The sequence below is a fragment of the Marmota monax genome, unplaced genomic scaffold (genome assembly GCF_021218885.2).
Source record: "Marmota monax isolate L192 unplaced genomic scaffold, Marmota_monax_Labrador192_F-V1.1 WCK01_AAM20220418_F8-fsc00129, whole genome shotgun sequence".
NCBI lineage: Eukaryota > Metazoa > Chordata > Mammalia > Rodentia > Sciuridae > Marmota > Marmota monax.
In genome coordinates, this window is record NW_026693811.1 from 281,714 (window position 1) to 307,283 (window position 25,570).

Here is a 25,570-nt window from a genome sequence, read left to right on the forward strand (position 1 = left end):
ATATTGTGTGGTCACAGAATGAGAATAACTCAGGCTCTGTTTCTTTTGTCTTTTCAATTTCTGTATTCTCATTGATCACTTTGAATCTACTGTGAGGACTCAGATATGGAAAAAATGTGCCCAAACCCAGGTCTAATCATTCACACGTAGATCAAGAACTTACTCCTGAAACAAAGGCTAGTAGCTGAGTCTGCATACATTCTCACTGCCATGACAGAAGACACCATGAAAGGAAAAGTACTGAAAATATGCTAATTGGAAACATAGATCTTATTAAAACAGGAAAGAAAACATAGTCATTGTTTAGAACATACTTTTTTTCAGGGAGAATGATTTTATCACTATCATTATTTAGAATTACTGGCTGGTGGTGATAATGAAAAGCAGGCTACCTTCTAGTTGGTTTTATCCTTGTTTTTAAATTCCCATCAGACAATGCACCCATTATTGCCTGCACAAGGAGACTGTTCTCACTGCCTGCTGTCACCAGCAGCCACCTCTTGAAGTCAGCCAGGGAAAGAGGGGGAATCAGAGACATAGGTGACTGTGGTGAACCCTATTGCAGAACTTCCTCCTGGCAAACACAATCCCCATTTCCTCCAGGTCTCTACCTCTTAGAAAAGGGAACCCTCTGCCCAATTCAGGAGAATATGCTAGTTAACCTAAGACTTTGAGTTAATTCACTTCTCCTTGCCTGGGGTTGTTTTCCAAGTAGGTATTTGTTGAAATTCTAGTCAAAGAAGTTTGAAGGAGAATCTAACTAGGAGTTTCCAGACCCATCAATGCACTTCAGACATTGTCTACATCTAATAAGACACACGTGCATATATACATGTGAGCATATGAATGTGCATGGACATGCATGTGTGTATGTATGTGCATATCTAAATACACATATATATGCCTTATATGTATGCATCTACCATTGAAATTAATAACTATGAACACACATTCACGTAAAACAGGTACTTAATTCATAGCAGCTATTAATCTTTATGTATTTTTATCAGTCAAAAGGTACTGAAAACAGAAATACTATCACATAGAGATTCATTCTTACCTTTATGTTTAAAAGGAGTGCTCTTTAAGACCTTTTGTTTCTTTGTCATCAAATAGCTGTTGCATCAGAATTTTCTACCAACCAGTAGAGGGCACTACAGTCCAACAAAAAGCCCAACCATCCAGTCAGCTGCAGCATATTTGAGATTCTGATAACAGCCATTTAATTAGTAGAAACAATTTAGGCAAAAGAATTCAGTCTCCATATTTTAAAAACTCCAATGAGAAATTTGCATATTCTAACTGGTAGACAACCTTGAACATTGTTAGAAGTCTAGGATCAGAGTAACTAGGTTTAAATCTCATCTCCTCCTTCATAGCAGCATGATCTTGGGAAAGTTTTTTAACCTCCCTGTTTTCTTCTCTGTGAAATGATGGTAATAATAGTATCTATAACTATTTAATTAGAACCCTAACCACATAGCATAGAGTGAGCATATTCTGTGTTAGCTCTTACTAAAGGTTGAACACCCTGAAGTTATACTTCCTGGTTTCAAATACTGGCTTCAACAAGCTGTTTAACTATTTAGCCAAGATTTGGGCACATCACTTTCCTTAGCCTCAGTTTATTCCTCTGTAAAATGGAGCTAAAAATATCAACCCTATGATGACTGTTTAAAGAGTAAATGTTTGTACATATGTAGCACAGTGCCTGGCATGTAGTAAAATGATACATATGCTTCTTGTATTATATTTAATACTTTCTATAATTACTAATGATATTAGTAGACTTATAATGAAAACTTGGCACTGATATTTGCACCACTTACTGTCTACCTGGAGGCATATTTGAGAAGCAATAACACGAAGTGTGTTTTCTGGCTCCTGGCCACAGCCTGACCAACTACTTTTCCAAGGTTTTGCTGCTACCTGAATACCAAAATGAAAAGTCATGCAATTAAGTGGAGAATTTTATCTGTGTCAATAGACAATGTGTGTAATTTGTGTCTCTTTAACATTTGCTTTCTTTAAGGAAGTAGATCTTTCAGCTGGATCATTCAAAAGCTTCAAGTTTCTGCTGTAAGGTGGCATTCGAGGTGTTATCCCTTCTTTATTTCTGGATGGACATTTTCAGATCAAAGAAAGCCCATGCTTTCTCCCTAAGCTGACCTCTGCTACTAGGTCTTGTCACTGAGTGGAGATGGCTTGGCACTAACCCTGGGCTTACCTCCTCCTATCTGTAGGAGAAGCTATCTTTTAAAAAAAAATCATACCTATTTCAAAATGATATAAAAATATCTGTCATTTTACATGTTTTATAATATCTTCCAGAAGAGTTAGATGGTGTCGAAATGTTGCTTAGCATGTAGTCTCTTTCCATAATAAAAACAATTTTTTAAAAATATTTGTAACAAAACAAATTGATGTCATGAGCTTACTGACATTTTGGGGAATTAAAAGTTTGCATAATGCATGCCTCTTATGCCTGTCCCACACATCCCACAGTCACCAGCCAGTTGGGTCAAATCTTGGCCATGGATTTATTTCCCTGTAGGTTTTACTCAATTTTTCCTCTGATCTGCAAATCCACTGGACACTACCGCTGCTCAAATCAACCCCATTCTGGACCAAGTTTCAGAGGGTAGTACCACCAAAAACAGCAAATGACAGGATTGGTTTACTGTAAGCTCTGGATGGCTTCCTGAGGACAAGTTCCCCATGAGAGCCAAAGAATCTGTTTTCCCAGTCATCTGTTTTCACCAAATTAAGACTTATCCAAAAAAAAAAGTCAGAACTTCTGTAGCTGGAAGACGGGTGTTCCAGTGTGATCATGTCCACCCTTTAATGTGAAAACTGAAGCACTTTGTAAAACCTGAAAACAGTTCAAGACATTAAAAAAGACCTCTCCCACACATACACCAAAACAGGAATTTCCATGTACTGTAGAAACCATTCAGAGGCCAAACGTCACATCCTGATGAATATAATAGGGTCTTGCAGCCCCCTCTGATTTGAACACAACTCTCTTTGACTTAGAACTGACATTTCCAAACTGGCTGCAAGAATGATTTGTCTCCCAAACAAAGCAGGCTGCATTTGTTCTGGTAGAATGGCTTTTCTTCTTTGTCTCTGGATAATTTGATACAGCAGTCATTCATTCATTCAAGGGTGACTCTCATTCGAAATATTTCTCAATGAGACTATTTAAAAAATATGTTTTAATCCAGAGCTTTCATAACTTCCAATAAGGCCTCTTTCAGCCTCTAGCCTTATCGCTGTTCACTTAATAGAATTGACAAAAATAGATTTTTTAAAAATTTCTTTTTGTAGTTGTAGATGGACTGAATGCCTTTATTTTATTTGCTTATTTTTATATGGTGCTAAGGATAGAACCCAGTGTCTCACGCATGCTAGGCAAGCGCTCTGCCACTGAGCTACAGCCCCAGCCCCCCAAAATAGATCTTTTGAAATAAAAATTTTCACAATAAATTTCAACCTAAAACTAATTATTTTTTCCTAAAACTTTGTTTGGCTTCTGTATATGCACTTCGTATCTATAATTTTAAACTAGAGATTTTCTAATTGCTTAAAGATTTTTTTTTCTATTTAAAATGACAGGTTATGAGCCTTAAGACTTGCAAGGGAAGGGTGGTCACTCAAATAAAAGGGGCATCTACATGACTAAGGTCATTTCAAGAGGAACAAGAAATCTCTTGAGTGTTGTTTAAAATGGGGCTATGGAAACCAGAGCTGCGGGTGTGTTATTTTCTCTCCTGGGAAAAGCATCCCATCAGGGCCAGACACCTTCCTACCCACCTTTTCCCATCCATTGCACTTCCTGGCTCCTCAGGTCAGAATCCCTATAAATTTCAGGGCCTGCCATTTTCCCAGGGCAGAGGTGAGGCCTGGGAGAGGAGGTGACTGCAGAGTCACCTCTTCATGGAGTCAAAGCAGACCTGTCAGGTTTACATCTTGGACCTATGAATCTTCTTCCTGATGGTTCCCACATCTCTTTAAATAAACAATGTCAAAGAAAAAATATTATAGTCTCTACTTGCAGCAGTTCTGAACACAACCTGTGCAGGGGAGGTAAACGGGGGGCATGGGCCTGGGCTGAGCTCTGACTTGGCTTTCACCGTCACTTCTTCCTAGAAAACAACCAACTCACAGGGTACCACACTTATGTGTACTTTGAAAAGAGCCCAGATTGAAAGTTCTCTCTACCAAAGGTAAGATACAAGTTAAATTCAGAACTGACCAGAAGGCAGTCAACATTGTTGGTTGTTGTTCACCTTCAAATTCATATGTTTTATCATAGCAATAGGGTTTAAAAAGAATAATCAGTATTTAAAGTCAGTGTAGCCCTTTAAGATATGACTAAGAGAATAATGAGACTGTTAAATATCAAAGAGGTTATTACTAAACCCTAAATTTCCCCTTGAGTGAGATGTGAATGATCAAATTCAGAAACACTTCGTTTGATAGAGCTAAATGCTATCCCTCTCTCCTCCTGAGATTTTGCTCTTCACTTGATCGAATTAACTGAGGGTGAACGATGATCAAAAGAAAACTTAGGAGGAGTTAACTTTGTAAATTGCTGGTGAGACTAAAACACAGAGCAGAAAAATCTTTTTTTAGTCAGATAAAGATCAGAAGCAAAAGGCACAGATACAAGCATGAGACATCTGCTACAAAATAAATAGAAGGAAAACAGATACAGGAAGGCTTTGGAGAGGGGTTAAGAAAGTCGCAGTCAGCAGAGAACCTTGCAGAGTCGAGAAGCTGCTCACTGACCCTTTTGTGTACCTTTCTTGGCAGGTAGATCCTGAATTATGAAGATGGATAATCTTCACACAGCAGTGTGTAAAGTTTTGTCTCTTGTCTTTCATTCTTTTTTTCTTTTTCTTTTCTACGTGTGTGTGTGCACGTGCATGCAATAGTGGAAACTAAATCCAGGGGCTACCACCAAGCTATATCCCCACTTCTTATTTATTTTATTCCTCCCTCGCCACCCCCCCCCTTTTTTTTCCATAGGATGTTGCTAAATTGCCCAGGTCAGTCTCAGACCTGTGATCCTCCTGCCTCAGCCTCCAAAGTCATTGGGATACAGATGTGTACCACTTTACTTTTTTATAAAGAGTGTTTAAACGAGCCATTGAATGGAGTGAGATGAGCACACAGGCTCACCTATGAGTTAAAAAGGCCATGTTTTAAGAAATAGTAATCTGAACAATCTCTTCTGGAATATATAACAGCACACAAAACAAAAAAAGATCTATATACAAGATTATTGACTGTAGTGTTGCCTGCAAAGAAATGACTGGATTTGATCTCCCCAAAAAATTATTGAAAATAATTCAAATTTTTATCAATAGGAACTAGTTAAATAAACGATATGCCTTGTTCCTTCAATAGAACAACACATAACTGTTAAAAATAAATAAATAAATCCAAGGTTGCTATCCAGTATAAGAATGGGGAAAAGATAAGAATATATATTTGTATTCACATTTAAAAACTTTGGAAAGAAACAGGAAATTATTACTAGTGGTCTCATACTGGAGCAGAACAAGTGGGTTAATAGGTCTTCACGGACACATCTGGATGAAGGACTTTTTAAATCATTTCGGTTTTTCAACATTGTGACTGTATTTATATTGATGAGACTGGGAATTGAACCAGGGCACTCCACCACTGCTCTACCATGGAGTTACATCCCCAAATCTTTTTTATTATGAACTGGGCATTTTTGTTATTTCTTTTTTTTTTAATTTATATTTCTTTATTTTGGGGGGGGGGTCATGTAATTTTTTTTTAATTTTTTATTGTTGGTTGTTCAAAACATTACATAGTTCTTGATATATCATGTTTCACACTTTGATTCAAGTGGGTTATGAACTCCCATTTTTACCCCGTATACAGATTGCAGAATCACATCAGTTACACATCCATTGATTTACATATTGCCATACTAGTGTCTGTTGTATTCTGCTGCCTTTCCTATCCTCTACTATCCCCCTCCCCTCCCCTCCCCTCCCCTCCCCTCTTCTCTCTCTACCCCCTCTACTATCATTCATTTCTCCCCCTTGTATTATTTTCCCCTTCCCCTCACTTCCTCTTGTATGTACTTTTGTATAACCCTGAGGGTCTCCTTCCATTTCCATGCAATTTCCCTTCTCTCTCCCTTTCCCTCCCACCTCTCATCCCTGTTTAATGTTAATCTCCTTCTCATGCTCTTCGTCCCTACTCTGTTCTTAGTTACTCTCCTTATATCAAAGAAGACATTTGGCATTTGTTTTTTAGGGATTGGCTAGCTTCACTTAGCATAATCTGCTCTAATGCCATCCATTTCCCTGCAAATTCTATGATTTTGTCATTTTTTAATGCAGAGTAATACTCCATTGTGTATAAATGCCACATTTTTTTTATCCATTCGTCTATTGAAGGGCATCTAGGTTGGTTCCACAGTCTTGCTATTGTGAATTGTGCTGCTATGAACATCGATGTAGCAGTGTCCCTGTAGCATGCTCTTTTTAGGTCTTTAGGGAATAGACCGAGAAGGGGAATAGCTGGGTCAAATGGTGGCTCCATTCCCAGCTTTCCAAGAAATCTCCATACTGCTTTCCAAATTGGCTGCACCAATTTGCAGTCCCACCAGCAATGTACAAGTGTACCCTTTTCCCCACATCCTCGCCAGCACTTGTTGTTGTTTGACTTCATAATGGCTGCCAATCTTACTGGAGTGAGATGGTATCTTAGGGTGGTTTTGATTTGCATTTCTCTGACTGCTAGAGATGGTGAGCATTTTTTCATGTACTTGTTGATTGATTGTATGTCCTCCTCTGAGAAGTGTCTGTTCAGGTCCTTGGCCCATTTGTTGATTGGGTTGTTTGTTTTCTTATTGTCTAATTTTTTGAGTTCTTTGTATACTCTGGATATTAGGGCTCTATCTGAAGTGTGAGGAGTAAAGATTTGTTCCCAGGATGTAGGCTCCCTATTTACCTCTCTTATTGTTTCTTTTGCTGAGAAAAAACTTTTTAGTTTGAGTAAGTCCCATTTGTTGATTCTAGTTATTAACTTTTGTGCTATGGGTGTCCTATTGAGGAATTTGGAGCCCGACCCCACAGTATGTAGATCGTAGCCAACTTTTTCTTCTTTTTTTTTTTTTTTTTTTTTTTTGAGAATTTTTTAATATTTATTTTTTAGTTTTTGGCGGACACAATATCTTTGTTTGTATGTGGTGCTGAGGATCGAACCCGGGCTGCACGCATGCCAGGCGAGCGCACTACACTTGAGCCACATCCCCAGCCCAAACCGGGTATTTTTAAGAACTTCAGTCCCAGATAACCATTTCCTTTCTTTGCATGATGATGAAATATTGTCCAGAGTTTAGGGCAGGCAGAGTCAGAGTGACCATGAGGTGACTCTTGTTCATGAGGTATATGTTTCAAAATGGTGCTGCCAGTGTCAAGTTCTTCCTAACAATTATCACATTGAATTGCAATTACCAATATATATCTCTTTTACCCTTAGATGGAAGTTCCTTAAAGGCTGAACTGTGTCTGTCTTGTTCATTGTTGAATCTTCAAAGTTGGATTAGCATAGATATTTAAATAGCATTGTTAAATCAACTGACAAATTTTAGGCATGTAACAAAATAATGGAAAACATTTATAATCCGGAGACACTCTCCTCTCCACCTAACCCCAACCCCGTCTTTCTATGTCTCTTACAGCAACTATTCAGAGGCCATTTGAAAGGGAAAGATTATTCCCATGTCATAGCATCTCAGAATCCCTGAGCTGGAAGAACCTCAGTCATACTTAAAACCTCTCACCAAGCGCTGTCTCCACCACAGCCTCCCCAGAGCTGTTTTTCCATCCTGGCCTGAGCACTTGCAAAGATTATCACTTTATGGTTATGCATTCAGTTGCATGTTACAGGAGCCTCAACTAAGAGAATCAAACAAATGGAGGTTACTTCTTTGGTAAATCAAGAGCTCCAAGTAGGCAATTCAATGTGATTCATTGTCGATTCAGTCAACTCTAGTTCAGTTGCTCCATGATGCCTTTAAGACCCAAGTTCATCTTTCTGTTCTGTAAGTCTAAACATTCTGCCATTTGTTTCATTCTTTTTTTTTTCCCCCACTTCGTACCAGAGATTGAATCCAGAGGCACTTAAACAGTTTCCCCAGCCCTTTTAATAGTTTTATTTTGAGATTGATCTTGCCAAATTGCTTAGGGCTTCGCTAAGTTGCTAACACTGGCTTTGATTCTCCTATCTCAGCCTCCCTAGCCACCTGGATTACAGGGTTGTTGCCAGGCTCAGTTTTGTTTCATTCCTATGCATAATGCCTCATGGTTATACAATGGTTGCTGTAACCCTAAATGTCACTTCCTGTCTTTGACAGGGGAAAGAGGAGAATAAGCAAGCTCTCCTTTTCTGCCTGTCCCCTTGATGTTTTTTCCCCCAGTACTGGGAATTTAACCCAGGGGTGCTTTATCACTGAGTCACATCCTTAGCCTCCACTTTTTAAAATTTTTAAAAATTTCTTTTTAATTTGCCAACTTTTTCTTCTATCAGACGGCGTGTCTCTGATTTGATATCAAGCTCCTTGATCCATTTTGAATTAACTTTTGTGCATGGTGAGAGAAAGGGATTCAGTTTCATTTTGTTGCATATGGATTTCCAGTTTTCCCAGCACCATTTGTTGAAGATGCTCTCCTTCCTCCATTGCATGCTTTTAGCCCCTTTATCAAATATAAGATAGTTGCAGTTTTGTGGATTGGTTTCTGTGTCCTCTATTCTGTACCATTGGTCCACACGCCTGTTTTGGTACCAGTACCATGCTGTTTTTGTTACTATTGCTCTGTAGTATAGTTTGAAGTCTGGTATCGCTATACCGCCTGATTCACACTTCTTGCTTAGCATTGTTTTTGCTATTCTGGGTCTTTTATTTTTCCATATGAATTTCATGATTGCTTTCTCTATTTCTACAAGAAATGCCATTGGGATTTTGATTGGCATTGCATTAAACCTATAGAGAACTTTTGGTAATATCGCCATTTTGATGATGTTAGTTCTGCCTATCCATGAACAGGGTATATTTTTCCATCTTCTAAGATCTTCTATTTCTCTCTTTAGGGTTCTGTAGTTTTCATTGTATAAGTCTTTCACCTCTTTTGTTAAGTTGATTCCCAAGTATTTTATTTTTTTTTGAGGATATTGTGAATGGAGTGGATGTCCTCATTTCCATTTCAGAGGATTTGTCGCTGATATACAGGAATGCCTTTGATTTATGCGTGTTGATTTTATATCCTGCCACTTTGCTGAATTCATTTATTAGCTCTAATAGTTTCTTTGTAGACCCTTTTGGGTCTGCTAGGTATAGAATCATGTCTTCTGCAAATAGTGATAATTTAAGTTCTTCTTTTCCTATTTTTATGCCTTTAATTTCTTTCATCTGTCTAATTGCTCTGGCCAGTTTTTTGAGAACTATGTTGAACAGAAGTGGAGAGAGGGCATCCCTGTCTTGTTCCAGATTTTAGAGGGAATGCCTTCAATTTTTCTCCATTCAGAATGATGCTAGCCTGAGGCTTAGCATAGATTGCTTTTACAATATTGAGGTATGTTCCTGTTATCCCTAGTTTTTCTAGAGTTTTGAACATAAAGGGATGCCGTACTTTGTCGAATGCTTTTTCCACATCTATCGAGATGATCATATGGTTCTTATTTTTAAGTCTATTGGTGTGGTGAATAACATTTATTGATTTCCATATATTGAACCAGCCTTGCATCCCAGGGATGAATCCTACTTGATCATGGTGCACAATTTTTTTGATATGTTTTTGTATCCAATTCGCCAGAATTTTATTGAGGATTTTTGCATCTAGGTTCATTAGAGATATTGGTCTGTAGTTTTCTTTCTTTGAAGTGTTCTTTGTCTGGTTTAGGAATCAGGGTGACGTTGGCCTCGTAGAATGAATTTGGAAGTTCTCCCTCTTTTTCTATTTCCTGAAGTAGCTTGAAAAGTGTTGGTATTAGTTCCTCATTAAAGGTTTTGTAAAACTCTGCTGTATACCCATCCGGTCCTGGGCTTTTCTTAGTTGGTAGTCTTTTGATGGTTTCTTCTATTTCCTCAATTGATATTGGTCTGTTTAGTTGTCTATATCCTCCTGACTCAATCTGGGCAGATCATATGACTTAAGAAATTTATCAATGCCTTCACTATCTTCTAATTTATTGGAGTATAAGGATTCAAAATAATTTCTGATTATCTTCTGTATTTCTGAAGTGTCTGTTGTGATATTGCCTTTATCATCCCGTATGCTAGTAATTTGAGTTCTCTCTCTTCTTCTCTTCATTAGCATGGCTAAGGGTCTGTCGATTTTATTTATTTTTTCAAAGAACCAACTTTTAGTTTTGTCAATTTTTTCAATTGTTTCTTTTGTTTCGATTTCATTAATTTCAGCTCTGATTTTAATTATTTTTTGCCTTCTACTTTTTTTTGCTGTTGTTTTGCTCTTCTTTTTCAAGGATTTTGAGATGAAGTATGAGATCATTTATTTGTTGTTTTTTTCTTTTTTTAAGGAATGAACTCCAAGCAATGAATTTTCCTCTTAGAACTGCTTTCAATGTGTCCCATAGATTCCGATATGTTGTGTCTGTGTTTTCATTAATCTCTAAGAATTTTTTAATTTCCTCCTTGATGTCTTCTATAACCCATTGATCATTCAGTAACCTATTGTTCATTCTCCAAGTGATGTATGCTTTTTCCTTCCTTCTTTTATCGTTGATTTTCAGTTTCATTCCATTATGATCAGATAAGATGCATGGTATTATCTCTACTCCTTTATATTGTCTAAGAGTTGCCCTGTGACATAATATATGATCTATTTTTGAGAAGGATCCATGTGCTCCTGAGAAAAAAGTGTAACTGCTTGATGTTGGGTGGTATATTCTGTATATGTCAATTAAGTCTAGGTTATTAATTGTGTTATTGAGTTCTATAGTTTCCTTATTCAACTTTTGTTTGGAAGATCTGTCCAGTGGTGAGAGAGGTGTGTTGAAGTCTCCCATGATTATTGTATGGTGGTCTATTAGACTCTTGATCTTGAGAAGAGTTTGTTTGATGAACATAGCTGCACCATTGTTAGGGGCATATATATTTATGATTGTTATGTCTTGTTGGTGTATGGTTCCCTTGAGCAGTATGTAGTGTCCCTCTTTATCCCTTTTGATTAACTTGGGCTTGAAATCTATTTTATTTGATATGAGTATGGACACTCCTGCTTGTCCGAAGTCCATATGAGTGATATGATTTTTCCCAACCTTTCACCTTCAGCCTATGTATGTCTTTTCCTATCAAATGCGTCTCCTGTAGGCAGCATATTGTTGGGTCTTGTTTTGTGATCCATTCTATTAGCCTGTGTCTCTTGATTGGTGAGTTTAAGCCATTAACATTTAGGGTTATTATTGAGATATGGGTTGTTCTTCCAGCCATATTTGTTTATTTATGTTACTAAACATGGTTTGTTTTCCTCTTTGATTATTCCCCCCCCCCTTTACTGTCCTACCTCCCACTGTTGGTTTTCATTGTTATTTTCCCTTTCCTCTTCCTGTAATGTTTTGCCAAGGATGTTTTAAAGAGATGGTTTTCTAGCTGCAAATTCTTTTAACTTTTGTTTATCGTGGAAGGTTTTAATTTCATCTTCCATCCTTAAGCTTAATTTCGCTGGATACACAATTCTTGGTTGGAACCCATTTTCTTTCAGTGTTTGAAATATGTTATTCCAGGATCTTCTAGCTTTCAGAGTCTGTGTTGAAAGATCAGCTGTTATCCTGATTGGCTTACCCCTAAATGTGATCTGCTTCCTTTCTCTTGTAGCTTTTAAAATTCTCTCCTTATTCTGTATGTTGGGCATCTTCATTATAATGTGTCTAGGTGTGGATCTCTTATAATTTTGCACATTCGGCGTCCTGTAGGCTTCTAGGATTTGGGATTCTGTCTCATTCTTCAAGTCTGGGAAGTTTTCTCGTATTATTTCATTGAATAGATTGCTCATTCCTTTGGTTTGGACCTCTATACCTTCCTGTATCCCAATGACTCTTAAGTTTGGTCTCTTTATGTTATCCCATATTTCTTGGATGTTCTGCTCATGGTTTCTTAACAGTCTTGCTGAGCTGTCTATGTTCTTTTCAAGTTGAAATACTTTATCTTCATTGTCTGATGTTCTATCTTCTAAGTGTTCTACTCTGCTGGTAGTATTCTCAATTGAGTTTTTAAGTTGGTTTATTGCTTCCTGCATTTCTAGGATTTCTGTTTGTTTGTTTTTTGTAACCTCTATCTCCCTGTATAGTTGATCTTTTGCTTCCTGGATTTGTTTGTGTAATTCATTGTCGAAGTGATCTTTCATTGTCTGATTTTGCTGTCTAATGTCTTCCTTGAGACTCCAGATCATCTGAAGCATGTATATCCTGAATTCTTTATCTGACATTCCATCTGCTGCAGCTGTTACCTCTTCTAAAGTTGAGTTGACCTGCATTGCTTGTGGTCCTTTCTTTCCTTGTCTTTTCATACTGCTTGCGTTTCTTTCTGCTTGGTGAAACTGTTGTGTTTTTGAAAATTTTCCCCCCTATATATTTATATTGCTCTTGTATAGTTGAAAAGTCTCTCTTGCAGGGTTGGGCGGCGGTCTGCCTACCTTGCAGGCGCGGGCGGCGGCTCTGCTCTGCCCCTCCTCCAATTGGTGTGACGTGTCTACCATGCCCACGGACCCCTGGGCCTGTTCTGCCGGTTGGTCGCAGGTCTGCCCACCTTGCAGGCGCGGGCGGCGGCTCTGCTCTGCCCTTACTCCAATTGGGGTGACGTGACTACCCTGCCGGCAGGCCACTGGGCCTGTCCCAGGCGCGGGTGAAAGCTCTGCTCTGCCCCTATTCCAATTGGTGTGATCCGCGGGTCGGTTGCAAGTCTGCCAACCTTGCAGGCACGGGCAGCGGCTCTGCTCTGCCCCTCCTCCAATTGGTGTGACTTGTCTACCACACCCGGGGACCGCTGGGCCTGTTCCAGGTGCAGGCGAAGGCTCTGCTCTGCTCCTACTCCAATTGGGGTGACGTGCCTAGCACCCCGGCCGGCCGCTGGGCCTGTTCGGTCGGTCGCAGTTCTGCCTACTTTGCAGGCACGGGCGGCGGTTCTGCTCTGCCCCTACTTCAAATAGGGTGACGTGTCTGTCACGCCGGCAGGCCACTGGGCCTGTTCCGCTGGTCGGTCGCAGGTCTGCCTACCTTTCAGGCCCGGGTGGCGGCTCTGCTCTGCCCCTACTCCAATTGGGGTGACGTGTGTACCACGCCGGCAGGCCGCTGGGCCTGATCTGCCGGTCTGTCGCAGGTCTGCCTACCTTGCAGGCATGGGCGGCGGCTCTGCCCTGCCCCTCCTACCATGCCTGCGGACCGCTGGGTCAGTTCTGCCGGTCTGTCGCAGGTCTGCCTACCTTGCGGGCGTGGGTGGCGGCTCTGCTCTGCCCCTACTCCAATTGGGGTTACGTGACTACCACGCCGGCAGGCCACTGGGCCTGTTCCGGGCACGGGCAGTGGCTCTGCTCTGCCCCTCTGGCTTGATGACAAAGTGAGAGAGACTCGGGTGTTTGTGACTCAGTTTCTTTACCAGGAGACCAACTGTTTCTGTCGCCGCTGGTATCGATGAAGTTCTCTCCTCCGCCGCTTTCTGATGACATCAGATCTCTGCCATGTTGGTATCCCATGCGAATGGCAGCATTTCGTTCCCTTTGCCGGGTGACCAAAGCAACGGGTGAGTCCTGACCGGCCCTCACAAGCCCCGTCTCAGTCCTGTTGCCACTGCCTATGAAGGCTTGGTTGGTATTTACCTCCACAGTATTCAGCAGGACCCAGACCGAGAAGCAGTTTCCGCGGGTTCTTTATCCCTGGGCCAGAGCAGTTCCGGGAGCCGGAATTCGGCCGCTCTGTGCTCAGTGTATGTTCTGATAGGAGCAGGCTCCAAGAAGCAGTTTCCGCAGGTTATTTAGCACTGAGCCTGAGTAATTTGTCTGCGAGCCGCAGGCGAATGGCAGCCTGAAATTACCTGTTCTATGGCTGAATGAGCTGCGATCAGTCGAAAACAGGGATGGTGACGTCAGCTCTCCAAGATGGTGGCTGCTGGCTTCCTCTGTGGTTTGACCGGTGTGGAGAACCGAATTGGACCGCTTCCTTCCCCCGCCTCAAACCCAGAATTCAGCACTGAGTACGGTGATTGCACAGCTGGCAGAAGCCCGCAGAAACTGCAGCGCTGTATCTTTGCGTTTCTATCTCCTCGTTTCCCAGTGCGCCGCAGACTCTAGCCGCAGGGCGATTTGCTGAATAAGCAGCGTGACCCTCCGTGCGGACGAATCTCTCGCGTTTGAGCCCCCGTAGCTGATCCTCGTGCGATGGAAATCCTTCCTCTAGGTTTTGGAGCACCCCAATTTTGCTGGAAATTCCTAACAAGATAGCTTTTAGCCGTTCTAACTCGTCATTCTCCCACACAGTGACGCGGTACACGGGGGTAATGCTCTCCCTTCGCCGCCATCTTCTGGAAAACCATTTTTGTTATTTCTTTGAGACAGGGTCTTGCTAAGTTGATTCCCCCATCCCCTGCAAAAAAAAATTATTGAAAATATTTCAAATGTTTATCAATAGGAACTAGTTAAATATATGCCTTGTCCCTTCGATAGAACAATATGTAACTGTTAAAAGAAAATCCTCCTGTGTCAACCTGCCAAGTTGTTGGAATTATAGGTATATGCCATTGTGCCTGGCCAGAATTTTTTAAAATATTTTTTAGTTATAGATGGACACAATATCTTTATTTATTTATTTTTATGTGGTGTTGAGGATTGAACCCCGTGCCTCACACTTGCTAGGCAAGCGCTCTACCACTGAGCCACAACCTCAGCCTCCAGAATTTTTATTTAAGATAATAACTCAATTCAATAATAAAATAAACTACTCAGTTTTTAAAAAATGGACAACTAATTTGCACACACCAAAGAAAAGATGTGGGTAGGAAATATGCATATGAAAATGTTTGCAACATCATTAGTCATTAAGGAAATGTAAATTAAAATCAGAATGGCTCAAATTTAAAAAACCAAAGGCACCAAGTGCCTTTGCATCAGGAGGATGCATCTAGAATCCATACATTACGGGGAAGAATGCAAAATAGAACAGTGATTCAGTAAAACAGCCTCCATTTTTTATAAAGTTTAACAGACATTTCCAAAATTACCCAGCAATCATAATGAAAATAAACCCCACAATAAACACACATACACACACAACAAACCTGTAAACAAGTGTTTATAGAAGCTCTAATCATGTCACCAAAAAATGGATACAACCCAAATGTCTACCAATTTGTATTGATAATTTGGATAAACAATTTTGTTACTGAAAAACTATTTAGCAATAACAAGGAATGAACTACTGACACATGCAGCAATAGGAATGCATTTCAAATGCATGGTGCTAAATGAAAGACCAGCCTATATAGTATATGATTCTATTTAAGATGTGATCTGAACAATCTCTTCTGGAATATATAACAGCATACAAAACAAAAAAGATCTATATACAAGATTATTGACTGTAGTGTAGTCTGCAAAGAAATAACTGGATTTGATCTCCCCAAAAATTTATTGAAAATAATTCAAATTTTTATCAATAGGAACTAGTTAAATATTCGTTGTGGGCAAACCTTTCTCCACCCAGAGCCCACAACGAATATTTGTTTGCTAAAGTTCACAGAATTGTGTACCTACAAAGGGTGAATTAACAGTATACCAAATTAAAACCCAACAAACCTGATTTTTAAAAAAAAAATAATAAACAGAAAATATGATCAAGCTTCAGTTTTGGAAGGTCACTCTGATTCTTTGTAGTAAGAGGACTGCAGAGAACAAAAACAGAAGATGTTAGATATGTGATCAGACATATCTCCAGATAACCAGCCCAGGGTGGTGATGGGGAAGATGAGGAGGAATAGATATATATTTTGGAGTGAAAAAGATGTCCCTTGGTATCTGAGGGCCACTGGTTCCAGAATCACCTACAGATACGAAAATCCACGGATGCTCAAGTCCCTTATATAAAGGAGCATAGTATTTGCATATAAGTAGGTACATCCTCTGCTATACTTTAAATCATATCTAGATTACTTATAATACCTAATGTAATATAAATGCTATATAAAAAGTTCTTGTATTGCATTGTTTTGGTATTGATGACAAGAAAAAAACTTGCATATATTCAGAACAGATGCAAATTTTTCCTGAATATTTTTGATTTATGATTGGTTGAATCCATGGATGCAGAAACACAGATTTAAAGGACCAACGGTGATTGAGAAGACTTGCTAATGCACTGAATGTGAGTCAAGGGAGATCTAGAATTGAAAAAGTCGTCTCTAAGAATTTTTTTTAATACCTTGTATCACTTGAGGCAGGTATAGAGCAAAGAACATCAAATAGTTCTTTTCCTGATTCCACCATGAGTTACCTGTAGAACCTCCATAACCCCCCAAATTACATGTAACCTTGGTAGCATCATTAAACATATTCTAAGGACTAGAATATTAATATAAACACTGGAAAACATGAGACAGAGAATCATTTTGTTATTTGTCTTAGAAACTAAAGAACAAAGAATTAATCTGGTCAAGATCTCAGATAAGACAGGCTACCTTGAGGAAGGAGCTTCCCACACCAGAAGAGAAACAACAAGAAGATGAGGCTCTAATATTTGCATTTTCTTGACAACATAAAACAGCCTGAGAAGGAAAAAGGAGGAGAAAGCATGTGAAATATATCCCATTTATTAATAATATATCATTATGATTTCCTTTTGTATTTTTTTTATCCATAAAGTGCATTTCCTACGCTTGCCTATGCATTTGCCTAGGCTGATTGTGGACTGACAAGTGGTTACCTGTGAGTGTGAACACTCCTGGCCACATCATTTACAATCTTCCCTGGTCTAGAGCAAAGCAGTTGCCTTTGGTCACCTCAACTCAGGGCCATTTAGTCAAGGTAGCTAAACCCAATCTTGGAATGTCATGTGAAGTCTCCAGATTTGTGCTTATGAGACTTTTGTAATGATGATGAAGACCACAAAGAACTGCAATAATAGAGGCTGGTGATGTAACTCAGAGGTCAGGCACAAGCTTAGCATTGTGAGGTCCTAGGATTGATCCTAACACTGAAAAGGGGGGAGAAAAAAACAGCTGTAATAATAGAGCTCAAAGCTGCTGCGCGCGTGCGCACGCGCGCACACACACAAAACACACACACACACATACATTCTGGTTATAAAAGTAACATTCAAAGGCTATTATAAAACACTTTAGAAAAACCTTCCCCAATTCCATTTCCCAAATAGCTACTGTTAGCTTTTGGTTTTTATATTTCTCCAGATTGTCTTCTGCATAACTACATATTTATTTTAAGAGCATTACTTATACAAAAATAATTTTAAAGCAATTCAAGCCAAGATATATATATATATGATATTAATACTTTAATTCTGATTAAGAAGAGGAAATTACATGAGAGGATATATCTAAATATCTCTAAAGGATATATCTAAATAATTCATTCACTTTTAAAGTATTAATCTAGAGCTGTTTCCTTTGATGGTTATTAAGAGAATGTAAAAGTTCACATAAAAGAGTAAAATAAGATTACAGAATTAATCTATTTCTATATAATGATTCTTAGTAATATATCAAAAAGACTGAATATATTTATTTATGGCAAAAAAAGGTTTACTCTGAAAGAAATGCTTTCTAAATAATATAATACAGTATATACCCTAATGTACCTGGCCATTTGAATTGTTCCGTATTTGATTCAAGGAAAAATTATAACTAAAGCTAGTAAATAATTAACATCAAGATAGTTTACTTGTTTAGGCTCAACCTTATTCAAGAAAGATTAAGCTGGGCATGGTGGTGCACGCCTATAATCCTAACTACTAACAAGGCTGAGGCAGGAAGATCCTAAATTCCAGAATAGCATTGGCAACTTAGTGAAAGCCCATCTCAAATAAAAAATAAAAAGGGCTGGGGATATAGCTTAGGGGTACAGCACTTCTGAGTTCAATCCCCAGTACTTGCTAGTGGAGGGGAGGACCCCCAGAGGGCAAGCTTTGCCCCTTCCACTATATGAGCACATAGAAGAAGTCAACAGTCAGCAACCTGGAAGAGGATCTTCAGCAGAACCCAACTGCACTGGCACCTTGGTCTCACACTTTCAACCTCCAAAACTGAAAATGAATGTTTGTTATTTAAGCCACTCAGCAGTCTGAACTAAGGATATTACCTATTTAGTCCTACTATGGAAGATAAGGAGTTAGTATACCTTTTACCCAGTCCCACACACACAAACACACACACACACCCCACACATATAAAACCTTCCCCCTCCCTGTATGTTTTAATCATAATTTTATATTCAATAAATATTTGGGCTTTCAAATATAATAATGATATAAATATTATAAGTAAGCAATCCTTGTTTACATTTATATTTTTTTATACCTTTATTTTATTTATTTATATGTGGTGCTGAGGATCAAACCCAGAGCCTCGCATGTGCTAGGCAAGTGCTCTACCGCTAAGCCATAACCGCAGCCCCTTACACTTCTTTTTTTAATATTTATTTTTTAGTTGTACACAATACTTTTATTTTATTTATTTATTTTTTTATGTGGTGAGGATTCAACCCAGGGTCTCACACGAGCGTGATAGGCGAGTGCTCTACCTCTGAGCCCCAGCCCCAGCCCTACATGTACATTTCTTTTATACAACTATTTTTGTTTTCTCCTATAGTTAAATGTTACTTACTTATTTATTGGGAGGTTTTTGTTTTTACTTTTGCATGTGCACACACACATATGCATACCCGTCTGTGCATGTGTGTGTGTGTGTGTGTGTGTGTTTTCTTCATTTCTTTTCCTGAAAACATGATCAAGCACCTTGAATATTCTAACAGTTTGTTTTCTTTTCTATGTTTGTTTCTTTCCTTCTCCCCTGTCCCTACCTCCCTTCCCTCGTTCCTTCTTTCACTATCTCTCCTGGGTCTCTTCCATCTTTTTGTTTGTGTCTGGACTGGCTGACCTGTGGAACTGCTACATTTTGTCATCCCACCTCTCTTCATCCCCATGCCAGAGAGTCAACTTTAATACTCAGATCTTCTTCCTTTTGATTTATTCCTCTCTTTTGGTAGCATACATGCTTCAGAAGCTCCTTGGGGCGTGTAGAGCTAGTGTGGGGGCATGCACTTGTCGTCCCAACTCTTTAAGAGGCTGAGGCAAAAGGACCAGTTGAGCCCAGGAGTTCAAGACCAGCTTGGTATCATAGCAAGAACTCCATCTCAGGAAGGAAGGAATGAAGAAACGAAGGGAGGGAGGGAGGGAGGCAGGGAGGGAGGGAAAAGGAAAAGGAAAGAAAGAAAAGACAACAAAGAAAGAAGGGTAGATTTTTTGCTTGTCTGAAAACAACTTTTTTTTCTATCCTCGTATTTGATATTTTGGCTGGCTGAGAATTGGGTTGGAAAGATTTTCTCTCTAAATTCTTAGGACATTGCTCCATTATCTCTTAGTAACTAACATTGTCCTGTGCCATCTTATTTCCTAGGATTCTTTCTCTTTTTCTGGACACTTTGAGATTATTCTCATCCCTAATGGAAATTTTACAGTGATGTGCTTTAGTATATAGGTTATTTTCATTTTTTTTTAATTTTTTTAAAAAATGTTTATTTTTTAGTTGTAGTTGGAGATAATACCTTTATTTTATTTATGTTTATGTGGTGCTGAGGATCAAACACAGGGCCTTGCACGTGCTAGGCAAGCACTCTACCACTGAGCTACAACCCCAGCCCTAGTTCATTTTCATTTCTCATTCTCAAATGGACCCTTCAACAAGAAGTCACATCCTTCATCCTGGGAAATATTCCTATATTATAATCTGTGATGATTAGTCTTATATGACAACTTGACTGGGCCATGGGATGCCCAGATATTTTGTTTAACATTATTCGGATTGTATCTGTGATGGTGTTTCTGGATGAGATTAACATTTGAATTGCGAGGCTGACTAAAGCAGATTGCCCTCCCCTGTGTGGGTGGCCCTCATTCAGTCCATTCACTGAAAACCTAACTAGACCAAAAGCAGACTGCATAAAAATTTGCTTTTCTTCCCTGCCTTTGGACTGGAACTTACAACATCATCTCTCCTGCTTTTGGACCAGACTGGAACTACACCATGGACTCTCCTGGGTCTCCAGGTTGCTACCTGCAGATCTTGGGACTTCTCAGTCTCCATAATCACAAGAGCCAATTCTAGTATATATATTCTTAGTAGTTCTATTACTCTGGAAAACCCATACTAATACAGCATTTTTCACAAATTCTTTTGTCATCTTTCTGAAATTCTTATGTATTAGATGTTGAACCCTTGAACTGTCCTGATTTTCTTATCTATCCTCTTCTTTGTCAGCTTTTTTTTTTTGTTGTTCTACTTTTGTGAGATTCTTCAACTTTGCCTGCCAACCCATTTATTGAATTTTTCCCCTTAAAACATTTTAATTTTGTAAGCCGTTTCTAGTTTTTTGGTAATTCCTTTGCCTTAACATCCTGTGTTTATTTCATGGATGCAATGTCATAACTTTCTAAGAATATTAATAGTAAGAAGATTTTTTTCCTGTTCTTTGCATTGTGTTTGTTTCTTCTGAGTTAGTTCCCTTTTTTCTGCTTGCTTCATTTCTGTATTTTGTTTGTTTTGTTTTTCATATAAGAGGTTCCTCAAAATTCTGCCCATACAGATTTAAAAGTGAGGGTCTCAAAGGCAGATTAGAAGCTCTGAGTAAGCTAACAGGGCTTGTTGACCAGTGAGTTTCACTGTAGTGTGATCAGATGGGACTGGGACATTTTGCTGATGACCCTAAGAGTGAGTATAACTTATTTTGTTGGAACTTCTCCAAAGAATTTTCCAGTCTCCTGACTGAGGGGTCTGAGCCTTCCTGCCAGCAGTCTCAGGGCTGAGAAGGGGAGAAAACTGGGGTGTCACCAGATGAAATGTAGTCTCTCATTCTGTCTCCCTGTTTTCTGTCCAGGGCCTCACCCCCACCTTCAGCTGTGCCTGTTGTCCCTGAGATCAGAGTCTCCAGCATTATCTCCCCAGGGATCAAATCTCCCATTTCCTACTGGGGTTGGGGGAGTATAATCATTGAACTTTAAGGTTTGGGTAGAAGTTTAAGGAATCTAACTGTTCTTTATACCAATGTGCAACTAATTTTCCTAGTTTTTTCCCATTTCTTATTCATCCTTCGAAGCTATATGGTGTCCCTATGTTTGTAATGTGTTAAGTATTCTGAGCCATCAGAATGTTTGTTTGAATGTTTGCTTTTCATTAGTAATGACTCTGCAGAACCATAAGCTCTGATTCTTGTGGTTCTAATTCAGTTTCCACTTTAGCTTTCAGAAATTTGATATTTCTAAGCCACTATTGTCCTTTTTCTAATTGTGCTTCATTGTCTCTTTATGGCTTCACTGTCCTTTTGGTGAGATTTTAGGAGAAAGCATAAATGAACCAAAAGCACAAGTTGTAAAAGATACACAAAAATCCTGCAAAAGTGTGAATAACAAAAATTTATAGCGCACTTCACACACATTTACTCCACCTCCCTACCCTCAGGGAATCACCAGTGATCTGCTACACACAGCCTCCCAGTCTATGCTTGATGATGACATGTCACAAATTACTTGATACTATGTTTTCTCATTCTGGTCTTGATTTTGTTAAGTGACAAATTGTCTTGGAATAATTTCCATATACATACATATAGGCCTGTTTCATTATTTGCAATGTCGATAGAGTATTCAATAATATGAATTTATCATGGTTGATTTAAACATTTGACTTCTCTATAAAATTTTCTAGGGGCTGGGGATGTGGCTCAAGCAGTAGCACGCTCGCCTGGCATGCGTGCGGCCCGGGTTGGATCCTCAGCACCACATACAAAGAAAGATGTTGTGTCCGCCGAAAACTGAAAAATAAACATTAAAATTCTCTCTCTCTCTCTCTCTCTCTCTCTCTCTCTCTCTCTCTAAAAAAAAAAAAATTCTAAAACATATACACCCATACACATATGTATATATACCTATATAAACATTTTTGAAAGGTCAGTAAATTAAGTGGCTGGGATGTCATAAATATCAAACAAGTGCATACATACAAGGAAGAAAGAAAAAAAAGACAATGCTAAATTCATAGAAATCTTTATTGTAGAGTGAGGTCTAATAATGCATGAGTAAAATCATATCCAAGGTCTCCAAAACAAGCAATGTTAGGATTCACCTCCCATTGAAGATGTGTCACAGAAGCTAATGCATCATTGAAGTTATGCCACCCATAGCCATAGAGTTACATAAGTCAATAGCTCTATAGTTCTATTTGCAATTTATAGTTTTCAAAATACCACATTCTCTCTACTAGTCAGGACTACTGTGTGTCAATCAGAGACCTGACAAGAAACAGGAAAAGACTTTAATAATGGGACCATTTTCAGGAGCGTGTCAGCGTTAAAGGAAATCAGAATGGAATGTCAAGGCACTCTGGGACTGGCCACAGGGAGAGCTATTCCCACCCCAAGGCCCCAGTGTTAGAAGAAGAAAGCAGTTACTGAGCACAGAGTAATTCTAGCTGTGCAAGAGGACACCTGCAGGGGCTGTGGACTTCATAGAGGGCCACAGCCAACTTTTAGCATCCAGGAAGAGAAGGAGCTATCTGGGTACAGTGGCACATGCCTATAATCCCAGCTACTCTGGAGGGTGAGGCAGGAAGAATGCAAGTTTGAGGCCAGCCTCAGCAACTTAGTGAGATCCTTCTTAATTAAAAAAGGGAGTGGCTGGAGATGTAGCTGAGTGGTATAGCCTCCCTGGGTTAAATCCCCAGAACCACACACACACACACACACACACACACACACACAGAAAATAGGGAAGGAGCCAGGGGAAAATGCCTGAACTTATTCTTCATATTGTATTTTTATTTGTTAAACCCAGCAACCCTATGTGAGGAAGAGTAGAGATCCCAACTGAAGGAGAAATGGAGAATATTCTTCTAACATGAAGGAGGTACATCAGTGTCCACTGGGTTCATTAGTGGCTATGTATGCGAGCCTCAGGGCAAAGCCATTCACTAAGAACCACAGATGGTGCATTTATTTCATCATGGCAGTGAATTGGTTAAGTTTGCTTTGAAAATTGTCCACACCTTGGCTTCTAATTCCAATTTATACAGAAAAGAGACTGAACATAAAGAGTCCAAAGGCAGACATGGTGGCGTACACCTGTGATGCCAGTAACTCGGGAGACTAGAAGATTGCAAGTTCAGAGCCAGCCTCAGCAACTTAGTGAGACACTGTCTCAATATAAAATAAAAAAGGTTAGGGATGTGGTCAACAGCTTGTATAGTATGTGTGGCCAAAAAAAAAGTCAGTAAAAAATAAAAAGTAAACTTTAGAGGGAAAATGTTCCTGCCACCATCCATTAGTATTTAGTTTCTATACTATTCCAAATGGGTTCTTCAGGAGCCAAGAAGAGCTGAATGGAATGTCTGTGTCCAGGCCTTAGACAAAAAATCTCATTATGGCCAGAGGTTAAACTGACCAGAGAGCAGTACAGGAATGACTCAAGCAAAGACCGAGCAAAGAGCGAGAACCATCCTCGTGTTTATGATAAATATTAACTTAAGACAAACAATGTGCATAAAAGAATATGGATGGGGTTGATAAGGAGACAGAGTTTTTCACATATCAATATGGTTAAACAATATTCTGTAATTCCAAAGCAGCAATCTGCTCTAAGAGTAAAATTTATTTTAATTTACAAACAAATAGACAAAAACTGGAGACAAAATGTCTACAGCTACTGTTCCTTAAAATAACAAATCTAATTGGGAAAGGAAGACCTCAGAGGAAGTCCTGAGCTTTTATAGGTTTGGAAAATATTTTTCCCTAAAAAATTGCTTTAAATTCAATTCATCTCATTTCCACAGTTCATCTGTTTGGTATAACAACATGATATTTTTTAGAAGTTTAACATGTCGCACTTTTTATTAAGAAATATGTTTTTTGATAAAGCACTGAAGAGGAAAAAATGATTAAATTTCTGCCATTGGGCTCTACAGCTGTAAGAGAGTTTGAACTCATTTCAAGTGAGGGGCTACTGTTCCCAAATCCAAGCCTGGGTTTCCAAATAGTGCTAAACGGCACATCTTGGCACCTGGGATAGATCATTTTTAATGCATCCCTCCATATGTAACAAATCATCTTCAGTCCCATAGGAAATGAAATGAATAACAGCTTAAAAAAAAGAGCAAAATGTTCCTTTTATTGAACTTCTACATATAATTGTCAATTAAAACAAATAAAACAGGGCTGGGGTTGTAGCTCAGTGATGGAGCACTTGCCTATCATGTGTGAGGCACTGGGTTCGATCCTCAGCACCACATAAAAATAAATAAAAACAAAGGTATTGTGTCCATCTATGACTAAAAAAAACTTTTTAAAATAAATAAATAAAACAGGGCTGGTGCTGTGAGTGGTAAAGCACATACTTATCATGCAGGAGGCTGTGGGTTTAATCTTCAACAAGAGAATAAATAAATACGTTATTTAATTAATATTACAATATCAAAAAAGTAATTAGTTCTGCTTAATTATGTGTTTTTAATTAAAAAGGAGGAAGCTTAGAACACATAGAGAAAGGCCTTCAAATGTTTAACACCACAAAATGTGCAAAGGGGAAGCGCAAAGATTTTTGCTGTGGTTATACAAATCTACATGTGATGAAATTGTATAGAACCACAAACACACACACACACACACACACACACACACAAATGAGGGCCTGTGAAGCTGTTGCAGTTCGATGAGACTTGTGGACTGTACCCACGTCGGTTCCATGGCTTGAATGCTCTGCTGTAGTTATGTAATGCATCCTCACTGGGGAAACTGCATGAAAATGCTGTGATCTCTCTGTATTGTTTTTGCAACATCCTGTGAGTCTATAATTGTTTCAAAATGACAAGATTTTTTTAAAGGTTCCACACTGTGTGATTCCATGTATTTGATACTCACAAAAAGTCAAAAGGATAACAACAGATCAGTGGTGGCCAGGGGTGGAGCCAGGGCAAGACTACTAAGGGGCAACCCAGGAGGAGTTCTTGGGTCATGCACTGATTCTGTGTACTGATTGTGGTTCTGACTACAGGAATCTGTACATGTGTAAAATCCATAAAGCTAGTATTTTAATGTTTATAAAATTTTGTCATCATGAATATTTTTTAAAGTTTTGAAAGCTTGGCAATCAGACTTTCATTTAAATTGGGGGATATTGGGCAAGTTAATCTATTTTCTTATGTATAAAGTAGTAATAATGCTATCCACCTAATGATAATATATATGAAGGCCTTAGCACATTGCTCAGCACTGAAAAAAGCACTAAGTGAATAGAACCA